The 19,451-nt window shown below is 30.0% G+C and overlaps 1 protein-coding gene across 1 annotated transcript in view; it reads left to right on the top strand.

Moving 5' to 3' along the window:
* Window positions 1-18,850, top strand: part of Tusp (WD40 superfamily protein Tusp) — a 97,376-nt gene extending 78,526 nt beyond the window's left edge. Inside the window, exon 15 of the mRNA XM_075361322.1 lies at window positions 18,644-18,850. The gene's annotated coding sequence lies outside the window, so the exon portion shown is untranslated. The remainder of the gene's footprint in view (window positions 1-18,643) is intronic.
* The last annotated feature ends 601 nt before the right edge of the window (window positions 18,851-19,451 follow it).

The following is a 19,451-nucleotide window of genomic DNA, read 5'->3' as shown; positions in this document are numbered from 1 at the left end:
ACAACCTCCCAGTTTCTCATCACGCTTACAGTAAAATAAGTGTGCCAACTTTATTGTCGTACCTCGTATCACTCCCTTTGTGAACAAATTTGTTACTTTACATTTTTCTTTCTTCTTATTTTTTCAAGATGCTTTGAACTGCTTTTGTTTCATATGAATTTTATTTTCTATTTCTAAATACCCATACTTAAGTAAAAATAAAAATGAAAATTTTAAAAATAACTAAAAAAATTACTAAAATGTAAAAATGAATAGTTTTTAAATTGTTTAAATTTTGACTTTTTGAAATCGATTCCAAATTAAAATTTGTAGTTAAAAATATTATATTATTTGTAGTTAAACAACTTTCTGAAACTCCCAAGTGCAATACAAGATTATGCCAACCTTGAGTATTAGAACCCCATTGACTTGATAACAGTATAAGGCAGTGGACAGTTTCAATAAAAGTCTGATTAAGACACAAGATAACCAGAACCTACCTTGGTCCTTACTGCTGAAGGTAGGCAGGATTGTTTTGTATAACATCATTGCTCTCACAAAACCACATTTCAGTTGGTTTACATAGTGGATGTTCCAATATCTCTCTCTGTCATGGAAGTTAACAGCCACCAATGGCATCAGAAACTTGACTTAGGCTTGCGGAAACAGCCAAGCTGCATACCTTCAGAATTAAAGCCACTGGATAGACTAGGACTGTAGGTGATCCAGGTTTTTAGAAACAAAACTTCTCGCCCACCATTTTTAATCTGACTTAAACATCACCTTCATCTTCAATTATCTCAAAATTGAGACAAAAATGATGCCTCAAGTGAGAATCTAACATATATATAAGTAAAATAACAATAATTTTGAAAATTGCCATTATTTTAAATTAGAAAACTAACCAGGTTTTATTCAGTAATTAGCTGCTGTTTTGAGAAAGTAAACTCCATTATTAATAATAAGGAAAACCTTTTAATAAATTTATTTCTTAAATTGTGCTAATAGTATTTATAAATGGGTTATGTTTCACGATTACTTTTTATTGTTTATACCATACTGAAGATATATCTGCTACCCTTACATTCTTGTAGATCTTTTCTTTTTAATAATTATTTACTTTTAAGGTAAATTTCTTTTCTTTGGGTTTAATTTGAATACTGACAATAAATATTGCTGATTAGTATTAGAATTATATGTTTGGAGGGAAAATATATAGAAAAACTAAATCTAGTTATATTTATAATTATGTGGTATATTCAAGATTTACTAAAATTGGAAATTATAAGAATTCTAAATATTACATTGAAAAGTGTGCTTCCATACTGTTATTAATTTAACAAGCATATTAAACTTTTTACAAATTTTTAACCTTTAATGTGATAGAAAAAATTCTATCATGTTGCACATATAAAAATTATTTTTTTTATTGTTACTTATACATGTCATTATTTTTCAGTCATCTAAGTTAATATCATGAATATAATACAAACATCTATTTTTTATTTTTTTTTATTTTAGGTCATATAATTATTGTAATGTTTAGCTACAAGTGAATTTCATCAGCATGCAGTGACACTGCTCTTAAATTGTTTAACTTCATTGATCAATGGAAACCAATGTTCTAGGTTTTATAAAACTATCAAGTTGTAAGAGATATAGTTTACCATTGTATCTAAATTCCATTTGCTGCTCAAAAGATTTGAATGGGACATGGGAATAATTGTGCTGTATTATAATTGTATGGCTAAGTTGCTCTTCTTGTTAGCCTGTAGATAATGTGAAAATGTGCTTTTGTTTTCTGTGAATGTAATTGTGTGTCTACCATTTTTTCTAATAAAAATGAATGATGTTAAAGACAGTGAATTTGCATCAAATTCTGCTTCATACTCAACCATAGAAAGTGAGCTTGTTTAAGCATTGAATATGCTCTAGCCTAAATACAAATGTTATTCAATTGATACTAGAATTTTAACAAATAAGTGCAAGAATTTTTAACAAGTTAGTTGGTTATGAGAATTCTGGTCATCCTTTGACCAAAACATAACATGGAAGCTGTCATTCAGGTCTAAAAATGACATTAGTGAGATTGTAAGTGTATAGTTTTTTGGAAAATTCTGTCAGAAAATCATGTTAAGTATTGTTGCGAGATTTTTTCTAAGGTTGTTCAGCATTAGTCAAAAACAGCATTTGGTTACCGTATGAACTGAACTGAAAGAATTTCTGAAACTAACCAAAACTTCATCCCTTACATCACACATCTTCCTATTTCTGAAAATGAAATTGAAGCTTTAAAGGGATGGTTTTTCCATGACCATTGTAGAGATCCAACTCGAATTGCAGGAGGAGGAAATGAATACTTTGACAATAGATGACTTCTAGGAATGTGTCCAGTCATGAAAAAGCTACGGATTACATTATTCATTCAAAAGGAGACTACCAATAATATTAAAGGTAATTTTGGGAACTTTTGAGTACACCTTAATATATCTATAAGACGGTATGTATTAAAGTTAGTTTTTTTTTTCATGAAGTATTCTTTTTCCTAAAATTCACAGAACAGTAGAATAGATCTCGGTAAATCAACAAATTTAGAAATAAGTTTGTAACTTATTAGTTCAAGTACCTTGAACTCACCTCAGATTTAGTGATCCTTGATATATGTCTGTTATAAAATGTTCAACTTCTCTCTTTTTTTGTCATATCACTGGAGTTGGACCACCTTTCTGTATTAATCAGCTCCAGTGGTGCATAGTTCTATCATAACCTTACACTTATACTACATGTACTCCTCTCCTCAGTCATTCATCTTCTACCTCCTCTGTTGTCTTCATCTTTATATCTTCTCGATCATTTTCTTGATGACAGCAATTTCTCTCACCATGTAACATGGCTCCTATAATATTTTCTGGTGTGACTGCACCAATTCAAACAAAGACCTCTTCTCTAAATTCATCCCACGTTGGAAACTTAAATTATATGCTCAGCTGTGTCAATGGCTGTGCAATATAAACATGTCAGCTCACCTCCTTTTCCCTTTTAAACAGAAAGTCATTAAAACTGCCATGTCCAGATAGGAATTATATCAACTCAAAGGACAACTCTCCGTGTTTTATCCTAGACCTAACATCGAGTATGAATCTTCTGATCCACTGACCTACCTCGGCCCTGGACCATCTCAATTGCCACTTCTCCATCAATTCATTTCTCACTTCACATTTTGTCCTCCCTTTGGCTCTTTCATCCCTTTCTTCTGCCAACAGCTTCAACGGTAGTAAACAAGCTATTACTAATATGGCTTCCATTGACACAGTCCTATAGGCAGATGCAACACCAATAGTCGATCTTGGTAGCACATTTGACTTCTGCACTGCACCTTTCTTTTGTAACTCCCTCCTCCATACCAGCATCGCATAAAGCATGACGAACCTCACTACCACCACCAACATTGTTCTCTTAGATGACCTCAGCCCACTAACTCTACACATCAGCCTGGAGACAGCTGAAAGGTTTTACAAGCCTTATCAACTGTCTCCATCACACGTGGCTAGAATATTCATCTGTTATCCAGCTACACTCCAAAGTATTTGGCTTTACTCACTGGTTCAATTGCAGCACATTTAACCAATTAATTAATAGGGGCTAGCTTCCTCCTGCCCACCATAACAACTAATTTGGTCTTTTCTGCTGCTAAACTCAAATTGCTGCAGGTCAACCAGTTATCAAACAACTTGATTACTTCAATACCTTTCCGCATGCATAACTGCAGCTGTTTTTCCTACTACCACAAGAGATAATTGTCTGTGAAACCTGTTACATATACAGTCTCAGGATACTCTATCCTCAGGATGTCATCGTATGCAAGATTCCACAGGATCAGACCGAGCACCAACACCGTGTGGAACATTGCACTCCATGCTTACCTCTAATTCCTTTCCTTCAGCATGCCAACAATAACCATATTCAGGAAATAATCTTGAACAATACTAACTAGGTACGGGCTAATTTCCCTTCTTATTAGCTCTTCAATGACACATCAAAATGGCAGCGTGTTGAATGCATTTCTGACATCCTACAACACTACCGCCAGAATAGTGAAGTTTTCCAAACTTCTGGACTACAGTTGCGAGTCTCCACATTGGTTTACCAGTTGAGGGGTACCACATTGCTTGTACTCGATCTCCAAAGCTTAGTTGGCATGCTCTGGTAGTGATGTTGGAAGGAGATTGTGTACGTGGTAGTGGTAGTTTCAGAAGGTCTAATTTAATATGTAATCTTCATTTTAGGTGTAATTCTGATGGAGATTTACTAGATGAGAGAGGTGTAGATCTGTAACACATTAAGATTTCTTGAATTTTTCTTTAAATGGGTAGTTTAGATAATGTCATTGGGGACACTTTTGCTTGAAAGTCTGTATGTTATGTTCAGCGAGCCTGTTAGTAGCGGGATGATCTGATGCTATAAATTTTGTGTATGCCGTGGTCAGAACAGAATTTTGTAAAGGTTTCACTTTTGATGATCATTGCATTGTTAGAGACCAGTATTCTTGGCAGTGAGTTAACAATATATCTTGAGGGTATTGATTGAATGGTTGAATCAGTTGTTGGTGCATTCTTGGAGGAACAGACTTCAACCATCAGGACTTTGTATCAACAAAGATAAAGAAGTGATGATCTTGAAACGGTCCAGTGTAATCCATGCGAACCCATTCAAAATTTTCTGAGGGTTCATCACAGCGATGGATAGGTGCTTTTGAAGGGTTTTTCATTGTTCATCCACAATCTTGACAAGTTCTAACAAGATTTTCTATGTCTTCATCTAGACTTGCCAGTAAACATATTGGCCGGCCAATCTTTACAATTCCCATGTGAGTGTGATGGGAGTTCTGTGAGAACTAACTGATGCATTGAAGTTGGTACAACTGCTAGTTGTCATTTAAAGATTATCCCATTTTGAAGGTAATACTCAGAACCACAATTTTCGCCATTCAAAAGGTCTAATTTAAATTTTGATAAGTGTTCGTCATGTGAAGTTCCTTCAGGGAGAGTTTTGTAATTTAATGTTTCATTGGGAATGTTGAAATACATTGAAAAGTGTAGATTACTTCAGTAGAGATTAGAGGTACTTCTTCTATATACTGTTCAATTTGAGAAATATTTCTTGAATAGGAGATCGGGACAGAAAATCAGCATGGACATTTTCTTCGGCCTGTTTGTGTTGGGTTTGTTAGTCAAAGTTTGTGAGCCAAGTTGCACAGCGTAGAAGTTTTGCCGATGTCATAGCTGGAAGTTTTGAATTTTCATATAGAATGCGAGTTGGTGGATGGTTACTGGTATACAATATTAACTTTTTGCCATTATATATATATATGATTTTTTTTTAGGGCCAACACAATTGCTAGTGCCTCCCTGTCAAGCTGGCTCTAATTCATCTCTGTTTTGACGAGAAGTGAAAGCAATAAGCCTTTCACTCCATTTATTGTATTTGAAAGTATTCCCAATAACACTGTTAGAGAAGCGCAGTTCACTGTCAGTAGAAGATCTGGATTGAATGGGGTTAGTACACGATCACTTGCGATTTGATTTTTCAGTTGTATAAATGCCGCTTCACATTTTAAGGATGAGTGCAATTTAGGATTTTTCTGAAGAAGTAATCTCAATGAAAGTGTCAAGGTATAAAATTTTCATAATAGGTAACCATTCCTAAGAATCTCTTGGCATCTTCTTGACTTGCTGGTCTAGGTGTGTTTATAATGTCTGTGATCATAATTGGGTCTTTAAACATTTTTCCTTGTTCAATTACATAGCCTAGGTATTGGACTTTAGTTTGGAAAAATTCACACTTTTCTATATTGAGGTTTTAATTGAACTCTTGTAAGCTATTGAGGCAAGCCTTCAGGTTTTTGTAGCATTCTTCTCATGTTTTTGCATGAATTATTATGTTGTCAAAGTATGCTGTAACCCCTCTTGAGTCCTCTCAAGACTGTCCATGACAAGATGAAAGTCATTTGGTGCAGTTTTGATTCCAAATGAGAGGCAATTGAAGGCATACTTCCTTTACGAGTAATAATCATTTGAATCTTTGCACTCTCCTCATCAACTAGTATGTGATGATATGCTTTAACTAGATCTAGGGAGCAATAATATAAAGAATCAGTGAGTGCTGTAAGAAGGTCGTCAATTTTTGATAGTATGCTTCTTGTAGTTGGGGATTCACCCTTACTTTGTAATCAACACACAGATGTATCATCATGCTTGAGGATTATGACTAATGGAGATGCCCAGTCACTTTCTTGGACTTTTGAGATAATGCCTTGGCTTTCAAGTTCTTGTTCTACCTTTATTTTGAGAGCATGAGGATCTTCCGTAGCTTTAAAAACTATGTACGGGTTTTGTGTTTTTCATTAGGTTGAGAGAAATTGTAATGTTTTTTTCATCTGCCAACTCGTTTTTCAAACAGATTGGTGTATTTGTTGAAGATACATTGAATTTGTATTATCCTTCTTGGTGTTGATGTCTTGAAGGTGAATGCCCAGGAACACGACCCAAAAATGGAGAAAAATTGTCTGGAACCACGTAAAGTCTTCAGTTGATTTTCTATCCTTATATTGAACTTCTACCTCGGCTACTCCCAGTGGTGCAGTTATGCCAGCAGTGTACAAGCAAAATCATATGTTGGTATTCTGAAGTTCAGTATTCAGGTTTAGTTTGTGAAAATTTGATTTGTTTAACAGTGTTTGTCCAGCTCAAGAATCCGCTTCTAACTGCTGGATTTTGTTGTTTACTTTACTTGAATGAAGTATTTTTCTGTGTCTTGATCTGGTCTGTTAATTTCATTTGTTGTGAATTGATCTTGGAGGAAGGAATCTTTTGCATCTACTGCCTTTACACTTTCCTTTTCAGACATCAGTCTTTTTAGGCATACTTTATTAACATGACTGCCTTGCAGTTTACAGTACCCACATTTTAATCCAGATGGGTCAACCCTACATTGGGACAAAGTTTGATTATTCCTGGTACATCTGAAGCAGAGTTCTTCAATTCCTAAATATTTTAAATTAAGTTGAGATCTTAGTGAAGGACTTCGGTGTTCCTTATAATAATATCTTGAATTCGTCATGTCTAAGTTTTGAGGTAAAATTGCTTGTACTCCTACTTCGTGGTCAAGAAACTCTGTATACATCAGTTGAGGAATTTTCTACTGGGATATCAAATTGTTGATTACCCAGCTACGATGCTTCTAAGGTTTGAGCTTTTGAAACTGCATCTTGAAAAGTTTTTGAGTTATCTAGCAACAATTGATGATGTATGTTTTGGTTGGAAAGCCCTCTGATAAACTGTGAATGCAGAAAAAGATTTGCTACAGACTTTTTATATCACATTGGAATTCACAAGTTGAAATAAATGTACATAATTGTGTTACAGAATCTTGAATTGGTTGATTAGACCCTTGTTTTTTGTAAGAGGAATTTATGTCTCTTTAGGTGCCACTGATAACTTTAGTAGTTAAAAGTATTCAGGGCCTATCCTGTTTAAAAGGACTGTTTTTGATATGTCCTTATCTGCTGTTAATCCTTTCATAAGATGAAAGTTATCGAATCTTTCTTTGTAGGGTTGAAAATTTTCTTTAACTTTGTCAAATTGTTCGAAATTACTTACATTATGTTGAATAGTTGGTTGAGGATTTTGATTAGTTTTGAATTGTTGTAACATCATTTGAAATTGTTGTTGCATTTGCAAAAACTGGTTAAATTGTTTGGCATTCATTTTGAGGTTATGAAGGTTCATTGATATTGATACAGTTATATTTTTATACACTTTAAAGACTTAAAACAGCCCTACAATTATGAATGAATGTTATGAATTAAATTTAATTGCTATGTACACAAAAGTTTTTCTTTTTCTCCTTGTTGCCACTGGTTATGTCTCTAATTATAAGCACACATGTTTTCAAATTATAAAACAATATCTATTAATGAGAACATAATGAATTAATTGAAGATAATAATAATATTGTCACATTATCACTCCAATCCTTGATTCAATAGTCTGTTTTGATCGTTATCTTGAACATTGGGATACAACAGTTCGCTTTAATCTAAATATTACAGCATCTTTTGTCTCGTCTTTCAGCCGGCTATTTCCCTCGACTTTCCTTAAATTAGGTTCAGACACTAAAATAATTTCCACCCCCTTCTGTTTTGTAATCTTCATAACCGAATCATGCGACACATTACTCCTATTTACACTAATTTGGAAATACTTAACCATTTTGTAGCACACACTTATCACTACTCGTTCTGTGTCCAGCCACTTTGCAATTAAAGTGTTTTGCCAAACGATCCGGCTCTCTGCATTTAGACACAACATGCCCAAGTAATTGGCATTTGAAACATCTATTTTCCTCCTTCGTCATGACCACCCTACACAATACCCAGCCGACCTTAATTCTTCCTTTGTTCACTGAGCAAGCAACCACCGCTGCACACACGACCATTGCATTCTTGGTATTTCCATATGCCGATCTCAATGAAGTGGCTTTCATCTCAAATTCTTTCTCCTCAATGGCCTCACCAGTAGCTGCCAATAAAATTGCGTCTGTTCATCTTGTTCAATGTCTGTAATATGCAAATGTGCCAACTTCTTCGATCCGCTGCTTACGTTCATGCCCATCAACTTGTTCTTAAACAAGTTCTAATCTCTATTAGAGAACTTAAGCAGATCTCTATTAGAGAACTTAATCTCTATTAAGAGAACTTAAAGAATCTCTATTAGAGATTCTCTCTTCTTTTGGAATGATTTTGTATAGAGCTATTTGTAAAAAGAAGTGCCAGTTTTCGTACGGTTTTAAATTCTTTCTATATTCTTTTTAAGCCTATATTCGTGTATTTTAAAGTAGTTCATTGTCTTTAATTTCTACTTATTTTTTTCCTAGAAAGTGGAGCAGGTAACTGAGTTATTGAAAAAAACAAATTCTGACATCTTGCATGTTGATATTGAATGAAAAAAATAAATGTTAAAAAAAAAAATAGGAATTATGTTACCAATGAAATCGAACTCCAGGAATTTGTAATCGATATCAATGGGAAGAGGGAAGCTTCTCTTTTTTCAAATATCCATATATGCAATCTGGGCGACATCTTCTATCTGTTTTTCTCTGATCCATGAGCCTGATATTTTTAAAATAAAGCCATTTCTGTAACCCTAAATGCCTAAGTTTTGCAATTTTTAATTTCAGTCTTAAACTCCTTATCGAATTTTATATAAAGATATTTTTATATTTTTTCTCTTTCTTAACATTTGACATTTTTGGTTATCCAAACATCAGCCTTTTTTTTTATTTTGCTCCAGTGATTGGGATTGAATTATATTTTTATTTAAAAATATTTTTTTTTTTTAAATTTGTAATTTAACCCCTATATGACAAGCAAATGTTTATTCTGAACAGCATTGCAACTTATACTGTACAAAAAAAATGTTTTGTACAATAAAAGCATATTTCTGTGTCAACATGAAAAGTAGGTTAAGTCAAAAAGTCTACTTTTCAGAAATGATAAAAAACATTTTACATTATGTAAGATCATTATATTTTTTTAAATATAATTTTTCCTACGTTTTTTAATGCATAAAAAGAGCATTTATTTCCCCAATTTAATTAGCTTGCCTAACATTTTTTAAACCTTTTTAAATAACTTCCCTGCTTTCCCAGATTGTTTTAGCTACAGATAATTTTACCTAATGTAATTTCATTGTTTTGAAACTATTGAAAGCATTTCTTTTTTTGAGGGCGATTAACAAAGCTAGAGTCAATATTACTCTTCACTTTTACAATAAGCCTATTGTATAAAGATAATTTTATTGATTAGTATGAAGTTCTGAATAACAGTTTTTAAGTAGATCTTTTAATTAATTAAGAAAAAAGTGATATCAGAGTGTGAAAATTTGTTACATGTATTGTAATGGCAGCCAAATGCAAATCATTTTATAAAAATAAAAATTAATTGTTAATCCCAGTTTTGAGCGATTCAAATTATTATGTCTCATAAAAAAAGTGTATTAATCCTCTGATGATCATTGTCAACAATTTCTGGTTTATCTATGAACCAGAAACCTAACCTTGAATTGTTATATCATCTTTTAATGGATAATAACATTTTCAGTATCAGGCTCAATTATTTTAATTGTACTTAATAAATCTTACATGTCTTTCTTTATTTGTGTTGTTTACTGTACATTTTATTTAGAATATAATAATTCGGTTAGGATGGCCACATTGCTTTATGAAAGACAAACTCTTCACCGGCATGTAATAATGTTTTGTAATATATAATTATTATTGCATCAAGTCAGCAATCTGACATTTGTTAGAGTATTCTTCCCAGCTGTCCAAACAAATGTGAACTAGTTTCAGAGAAGATATATCTACAACTTACCTGCATTTCATTTTTTTGTTTTTTATCAATACAAATATAACATCACATTTCACACTGCTGTGACCAGGCACAAGGAATTTGGGAATTTGTGATCCTTTTTTTTAATAAATTTTCTGGGGGAAAGACAGACATAAATATTGCAGCGATATATATATATATTGTATTAAAAATATTCAGTTATTTAAACTGCTTAATCATGTGAGCTGTTATCCTTACAAAATGGCCCTTCAGGTTGGTTGTTGTCCGGCGTATACCTCCATATTATAGGTATAAAACGTTCTGGCGTTGGTCAGCGCGAAGATCTTTATACCTTACTTTACTGGCTTCTTTGCTACGTACTGGCGGAATTGATACCTTCCACAGAAAGATTCAGGACTTTCATCGATTGCCAAATATTCACTAGGTGAAAATTTTAATGAACAGTCTTCAAACAGTTGCCGAATCAGTGCCAGTTTATCCATCGCCTTTATTTCTTCCCTGTTTTTTATATAGTCGAAATGAAGATCTCACAGCAGGAACTTGAATCTCCATAGATTCATAGTCGTCCTGAAAGCTTCTATTTGGGGCCCATCAGTAGCCCATAAGTCTTCTCAATTGGTATGTAACATTTTCAAGGCTCTAGCCAGGTAAATAAGATCAATTACAGTTTTAATTTCAGCCCAATTCGTGGTAAGTGCATCTCTGACCCTAAATTAATTTTTTCATGCATTTTCAATTCAAATATTGGAGAACATATAATAGTATAATAATATATATTGTTACTAGCCTAAGAATAAGTCAGAGATGATGAATACAAGTTGAGTATGCTGGACAAAATATATAACGTGACAAGTCTAACATGGTGTATAAGACCAAAGTTGAACACCAATAAAACTAAACACAGGTCTGTTAGAGACTGACGGCAAAATGAGCAGCGAATGTATTTGCAATCCCCCATCAACATTTCAAACGATAACACAGAGTGACATTACCATGAGACGTGACTATGATAATTGTTAACAGTGTACATTACATATCGTCCTTTCCCCACAGAGCAACCTATCCCGGGTTAAGAATTTTGTTTTGAAGATACATATTGATTTTTATTTCTTAGTTTGTCCCTTTTTAATGCAGAAACAAATAACAACTTAATTATATTACTTTCTTGACACTGTATTAGACTTAAAGTTAAACAAGCTGTACTTAACAAACAGAAGACTTTAATCTTATCAGTTTCTACAGGAAACTAATATGTTTTTTAAATCCCAGTCAGGCATGGCATTTCTTATAAGCTAAAGATTTCCATTTTGTGTTAGTATTCAGCTGCTATGTGATTACAGAACAGTTGACCAATCTTAATATAGAAAAGTCAGTTTAACTCATTTTTTTGTCTTCACAAAATGGAAATGTGAGTTAACTCAGTTTTACTACTCACTTTTCCATGTTGCAAATTTAAAAAATATATTTAAGAGTTCAGTACTTTTTATTAATACCGTTACTAAATGGTTGGGAATTCTTAACGCGTTTTTTTTTCTGGAACCTCTTTGAGTGAAGTTTTTTAAGCAGACGTAACTTTGACCATCTTTTTTACTTAAACCCAGTTTTATGTGTCTCAATAGATTTGCCACAAATTTATATATATATATATATATATAAAATATGCATTTATTTCCATTCTCATGAATAATGAATATATACATTTTTTTTTATACATTGCTGGAACAATAAATGTTACGTTTGATTTATTTTGTTGTGTATCTCTGTTAAATAAATTATCATAAGCATTTTAATGTAAGGTACATTAGATAAGGTCGTTATTAAGAAAAACTATAGTTTCATTTTTAATGATGGTTACAAAGCTGTTTATGTATGTAATAGAGTTAATGTCTTTCAAATAAGAAATAAATTTTTTGATTAAATAAGATTTAAATTTAAGTCGTAATTTTCATATTTTATTTATAGACAATAAATTGTCACCATTTATGTTTATAAAAATTCTATTAATTTATTTTTACTGTCAAACAATATACTCCTCATGCTCACACAAACTATTTCTAATAAATAAATTCATATTATCGCTCAAGATAATTTTCCTCCCCAAAAAAATGTCCAGTTCAGTATACCAGTTTTATTAACATTTTTTAATAAGATGATTTAATTTACTTTGTAAAATACAATTAAGGTCTTGTTTAAACAAGTAGATCACAATTACGGCAAATTTTAAATGGTTTCACCTAGTTTTCCCATATTATTCCCAAATATTTATTTAATTTATGACTAACAAACTATAAATGATATTGCTTAAAAATTTGCGTGCGTCATTATAATGGCTACACTAGAAATTTTTGAACGACTATTTAAAATACTACTTAATGGAAAAGTTAGTGAAGTTTATGCTTCACCTAAACTTTAGAAATCTTGTTACTGATTTTTGCTATTATTTAAATTTTATATTCTCTCTTGTTATTTTGTCAGTAATATCCATCCTGTGTTGCATTAAAAAAGTGAATTTTTAAATCTCATAAATATGTTGAATTCGTATTAATAAAGTTATTCGTGGTAATATTATAATTAACTTTATAGTGGATTTTAAAACCTATTTTAAGTTTTCAGTAAATTTTGATGTCAAGCAAGTATCATTAAGTAATCAGTTTAAATTAAAATAATTTATATCTTTTTACATTATTGATGTGAAATGTACTTGTACGATTTTAATATCATTTATAAATTTAAAATATTAAATTAATTTCTACTTAAGTGCAGTAAAGGTTGTATGTTTTTAACAATAATTTTTTAATTTTTAATTAGATATAAGATATAATTTTTATTACGTGGTTCAGTTTTTATAAATTAAATTTATAACAATATAGCTCATCAAATGAATTATAATATTTATTATTATTCAGTAAATTATATAAGTCCATTTAATATCAGTATTATGTCCATATTTAATCGACATATCACAATAATAATGATATTATTGCAAAACGCAAATATTTTTGTATTTTTACATTTTAAGCAGAATATAAAATTTTGAAATGATGGTTTATCTCATATTGAAATCAAACAGTTTTTTTTATCTTTTTTAAGTTAAACAATATAAATAACAATTTTAATTAGTAATAAAAAATTACCAACAAACTTAATCAAAAATGAATTAATTTTAATGTATATGTTATATAATAAATTTGTGTTCATTTATTATTGTATGTCTAAATTTTTATTATTATTAGTGGTGATATAAAAGAAATATTTAACTATTTTAAAAGTATAATAATTTATTAATTTCTATAATTAAATTAATCGTAGGACTAAAACTCATTTAGAATTAGTTAATCCTACCTAGTATTTAAATTAAAACTGTTCTAAATATTCTTCTTCATTATCTTTAATTTTTAAGACTTTTATGCATTACTAATTATTATAGGTCACTATATATATATTATGTTTATAATTTGGTTGACCTTCCTTTATTTGACTATTGTTTCAATTAAATCTATTTTCTATTCATTATGAATTGAAAGTTTGTGAATTAAAATGTTTGTGAATTCTGTGTGGTAAATACTGTCTGATTATGTGTGTGTTACATTCTCTAATAATTATTGTATAGCTTTTTATTATATCATCACCATTTAATTCTATTTATCATAAAAATGAGTTTCAGTATATGAGGACAAATGTTGAGAAATTCATTTTTCAATAATAAATCAGTGTTGCTTCATATTATTTTTATCATTCCTTTATTTCTCTTCTATTTTTAAAAGGTATTTAAATTATCTTTTATCAGGGCTGTTCGCTGCAATCTAAGTCATTCCCTTCAGAAGAAAAGTCATCTTCAGGCAACTGAAATGTACGGTCCAGATCATTGTCTCTGAAAAAAACAGAAAATTGTTAGTTCAAACTAATAAAAATGAATATCAAAATTAAAATAATTTTTAATATCAGATTTTTTTATTCAGTTTTAGGTTTAAATCATTTATTTGTATTTCATTTGTAATCATTTTGTATGTAAATTAGGCTACTTATTCAGCAATAAAAGAAAAACCAGTGTAACTTATAAGTTACTACAACACATTTTAGAAGCTTTAAAAATTTGTAAAAATAACAAAAATTTTCATTTTTATGACATAATTCAAAAACTACACCCTTTTTTTATAAATAATTTTTTTCAGAAAGATATTGCAATAAAATAAAATATATTTGTATACTTACTTTGATGATAGAAGCTCACTTTACAGTTGCTGGAGAAAGCCATTTTTTTTTTGTCTGTGTGATGCTGGGGTGTCTTTTTAAGTTGTTAAAAAGAGTAGATCATAATGCTGCAATCATATGGCAATTTTTATAAGTGCTTGATATGTTAATACTAATAAAACTAGGGTTTAGTTGTCAAAAAGATGTAACCAGTTTGTTACATTGGGACATAGTACTAATTTTTTCTGACTTTGCTGCTGGGTCTGAGGAAGTATGATATTTTTTTATCTCTTTAAAATACTGTTACTCATTAAATGCCAGTTTAGAAGTAATGTTTTCTCTTTCATTATCGGAGCATTATAAGAGCTTGTAAAAATGTCTCTGTTGAGTAAATCAAAGTCAAGATGCATAAATATCCAAATTAGGTTTCTTCAATATATAATGCAGATTAAAAAAGAGGTTCTTAAATAGTATAATCTAAGTAGTAGACTTTGTCTAGTTTTCCCCAGGCCTTTAACTGTTGCTTTAACACCTCCACAATTTATCAAAATGATCTTCACTGACTTGCCTTATCCATTTTTACTGTCCTCAAATTTCTTCCTAACAAAATCAAAAACATAGTTACATTTCTTACTCATAAGTGCAATATATGATTTATTCACAACAAATACATGAAAAAAATTGGTAAAGTATACAGTTATACAAACGCACAAATAAAGAACAATAAAACACCAAAAAAGACTGATACTAAATGAACATATGCTATTAAACAAATGACAGTACAAGTTATTTCTACTTTGAGAATAATGATGTTAATTGAAATGAACCACAGTCAAAAAAATTCATAAAAGAAATACAGCATGTCTATTATTTACCAGGAAATCGTCTTTTTACATCAAATCATCATAATATAGAGTATACATTATTAAGATCATTGATTCAGTGAAAACATAAAAGTTTATAAAATCAACCACACACTGTATCATTTGTAACACTTTTGATGAAATAATTTTCTGTTTAAAAAATATTTATGGAAGTGTAAGTGCAATGAATTGGTGCTTAAAAGTATTCAAGTCAAAAATCTAAAAATGTATCAACTCAAATTTTGTATGATTTATCTTTTCTGATTAGAAATGCCTATTAATCTTTATAGATTCTTAGAGTTTAAGGATTTTATAATTAACCAGACATCTCAGGAATGGTCGACCTCAGAATGTACAAGACTACATTTCATTTACATTCATACATATCCTCATTCATCCTCTGAAGTAGTATCTTATGGTAGTTCCAGAGGCTAAACAGAAAAAGGAGAAGATTCTTAGAACTGTTGATATTAAAATTAGCAGATATTATTTATAACTGTGAGAATTAGCTCACAATTAATTACTTACCCAAAGCCCTGACTTTTACTGAATTAAATTTCTTTCCTACTTAGTATGATTCTAACAAAAGATTCCTCCTGAGTTTGCATAATGCATTGTTTAAATTAATTGGCATTAGTATGTTCAGTATCTGTTGCAATTCCATTTGAAACTCTTCAATGAAGTCAAAATCCCAGTTTCATTTTAGGGAAGCAGTATTAGTTGCTAGTGGAGAAATCCAGAGATTAAGAGTTTATTATTTGATGCTAGGAACTACAGTGTATTATAAGTTACATGAAAGCACATTCTCATGGACAATCCTCTTATTCTTTGTTTGTGGTCATTTGCTTCTAAAAATTTTGGTTCAACATATGCAATAATTATTTAATGAAAACATTTAATATCTCATGATACTGATCTCAAACTTTTGTCTGATAGTCTGACTAGTTAAAAATCATTATGCACAATTCCCCAAAAAAAATCCAGAGCAATGACTTGTCACTGGAGGAGAGATGTAAGTTTCTTGGCATTTTTTTAGCATTTGAAGTATTTTCAATTAACTGAAATAATAATTTTTTTAAAAAAAACTTTACATACATGAACAGATGTCAACTTTTGGGTAGAGTGAAAGCATTCTCATATTCATTCAGAAATGAGAGGTTCAAATTTCAGTGGGGCTGGCTTTTTTCAGATATTAAATATTTTCATACCAAGTAAATTGGTATCAGAAAGATCATTCTCTTGTATGAAATCCCATCTACTTTATGCCTGAAAATGGGGTAAAAAGACAAAATTTAGACATTTTCATATGTATATACATATGTATGACATTTTATATTGCTATGTTATTTTTATTGGAAGAGTATAAAGATATTTGAATTTCTTAATTTTTGTTCCATACTTCTTTGTAGTTATATGTTTTTTTGCAGGTAATTGCCAATTTAAAACTTGTAGGTCGACATTTTACTTAAAATATCTATCGGCAAGATATCTGAGTGTTTACCATCCTACAAAGACCTGAAAATTAGTAAAAAATTTTTATGAATACAAGCATTGGATAATGAGTAAAAAGTTTTAAGGAAAGAAAGATTGTCTTTTCATATCATAGTGTTTCTCAGATTACCAGTTCATTGAGTTAATCGGTATTAACTCAATTTCTATTGAGTTGTACCAATTATTAAATTGATAATTTTAATACTACTCCTTTATTTAAAAAGGGGAAAAATTAGAAGAAGAGAAAATACAGGAAGTAGTCCTATATAATGACAGAGTGTAGTTAATAGGGAATATTAGTAGAGATTTACATTATAGAACATAACGGCTAAAGTTTAGTTCATAATTTACTAATAGAGGCTTTACTGTAATGCAAAGATATATTTTTATTACTTTAAAAAGAGTTCACTACTTAGTGGTACTGTTTATTAATTAATATAAGGGACATTAAAATAATTATATAAAACTAAGTAATCTTAAATGAGAACTAAACCTACAACCTAGTACTGAGCAATTTTATTATGAAAATGAGCCACTCACTTGTTTCTTAGTTTGGAAAAAGTACTTTACTTATGAAAAATATATTTTTAAGAAATAGAAATAATGGACTAAAGTTGATTTATGTGGTAAAAGATAATGGGTAAGCGTCAGCTGTTTTTATTATTATTAATAACTTTTTCATTAATTATTAAATGTTTAATAATTAAACATTATTTTTTTTCTAGTATTTTATAAATTTATTATTGTGATTATTTGTAAATGTTATTATTGAAACTCGTTTTATGATAAATATTTTAGAGGCATTTTATAAATGTGTACTGTACGTAGTAGTTATAATTCCAGAATGTAATTCAGAATTAATTTTTATTTATTTCTCTGTATACTGGTTAATTCATGCATACAGTTATTTTTTACAACTGATGTAAAAGATTATATTGAAGAATACATTTTGCACGATGAGTAAATGTTGGAGGTATATTAATTTTGTCTTACAGTATAACTATAATCCAGGAAAGTAAAACAGTTATTTCAGCTAATTTAAAAGAAAATTCTGTTTATTAAATTTACACTTTTAATTTCAGACATTGTGAGGAGTAAGTAAATCTGAATAGCATTAGAAGCCTTAGACTTTATAACAACAGTTGTACCTCCTGCATTTCTCCTACAAAGTTAACACTCAAATGTCTTTGCGTCAATTCTGTAGCTTTTAATCCAATTTACATCTCTAGGATTGCATAGATACTTAAGAATTAATTAAGAAGAATCTAAGAATTATTTAAAGAGCAAGAAATATTTATATGAAATTTGATTAAAATAATCACTGAATTAATATAATATAATTATTTTGGTGGTAGTAGATATGTTACCTCAGTCATCTCATCAGTTCATTTTTTAACAGTAATAAACAGTTTTATAGTTGAAATTCAGGAATATTGTCCATAAAATCTAGAATCGTATTTATCCAGAATTTGAAAAGGGTTCCTTTTCATTCAGGTTTTAGATTCTGATAATATTGTTAATGTGAAAAAGTGAGTCAAATGCACTGTGACAGCAGTAAGTGCAACTTACTACTACAAACTGCAGCTATCAGCTATCATTTGCATTGACAAATATTAAGTTTTTAGAAACAAATTGCTTAATATTTCGTCCAGTTCAATTCTGGGAACTAAACAGATACTTAATTTAAATTTATTATCTATTTGTACAGGCTTACCTCTGGATGAAAGGTCAAGACAGTATTACTCGGTCATGGAGGTCGGCAGAATGGTAATTGATAACATTACAACAGAAGTTATATTTACTGTAAGGGTATTATTTGCTACAGTAAATTAAAATATTAAATTCACCATTTGTTTGAAATAAATAATTTTAACATTTATATTTATTGTTAGATGCATATCCTGTAAATAATTTTTGTTTTGACTCCATTGAATCATCAATAAATAAGCAAATCATTTTGTATGTAGCTAACAGCATTTTTTAAAAGCGTTTTTATTTTTAGCTTTTATTATAAATCAATACTTGCAAAATAAATTTTAATCAACTCTACTTATAAAATAATAATACAAAATTTTCCCAAACATTAAAGAACCTCTATAACGAAGTAATAAAATAAAGTAGATGTACCTAGAATTATTGTTATATCCACTACCTATTTTTTTTAAATTTATATGCATGCAAAAATATAATGTTGAATTAAAAATGGTTAATTACAAAGAAGTAAAGTTATTTAATGCAATAAATAAATAAATAAAGAATAGTATTCATATATAAGCAGTTTCTGCTTTCACCACTTTCTTCACAGTGGCAATAAGTAAAACATGTACTTTTACATTTACAATGTCTTATACTTTCCTTTTTTTCCCTACATGTTAGTAGCAAAGTTTTAACAGGTAGAATGCATGTCTTCTTCCATTAAACAGATTACGAGATTACGAGCTTTTTATTTTCAAATTACTTTTTATAAAATTGTATTTTTCTTAGTTTTTTAAATTTCATTTAACTTACATTTCATT

Source organism: Lycorma delicatula, chromosome 3 (assembly GCF_047948215.1).
Source record: "Lycorma delicatula isolate Av1 chromosome 3, ASM4794821v1, whole genome shotgun sequence".
In the NCBI taxonomy this organism is placed as follows: domain Eukaryota; kingdom Metazoa; phylum Arthropoda; class Insecta; order Hemiptera; family Fulgoridae; genus Lycorma; species Lycorma delicatula.
The sequence above is the reverse complement of the archived record's forward strand: the minus strand, read 5'-3'. Positions and strand labels throughout refer to the sequence as shown.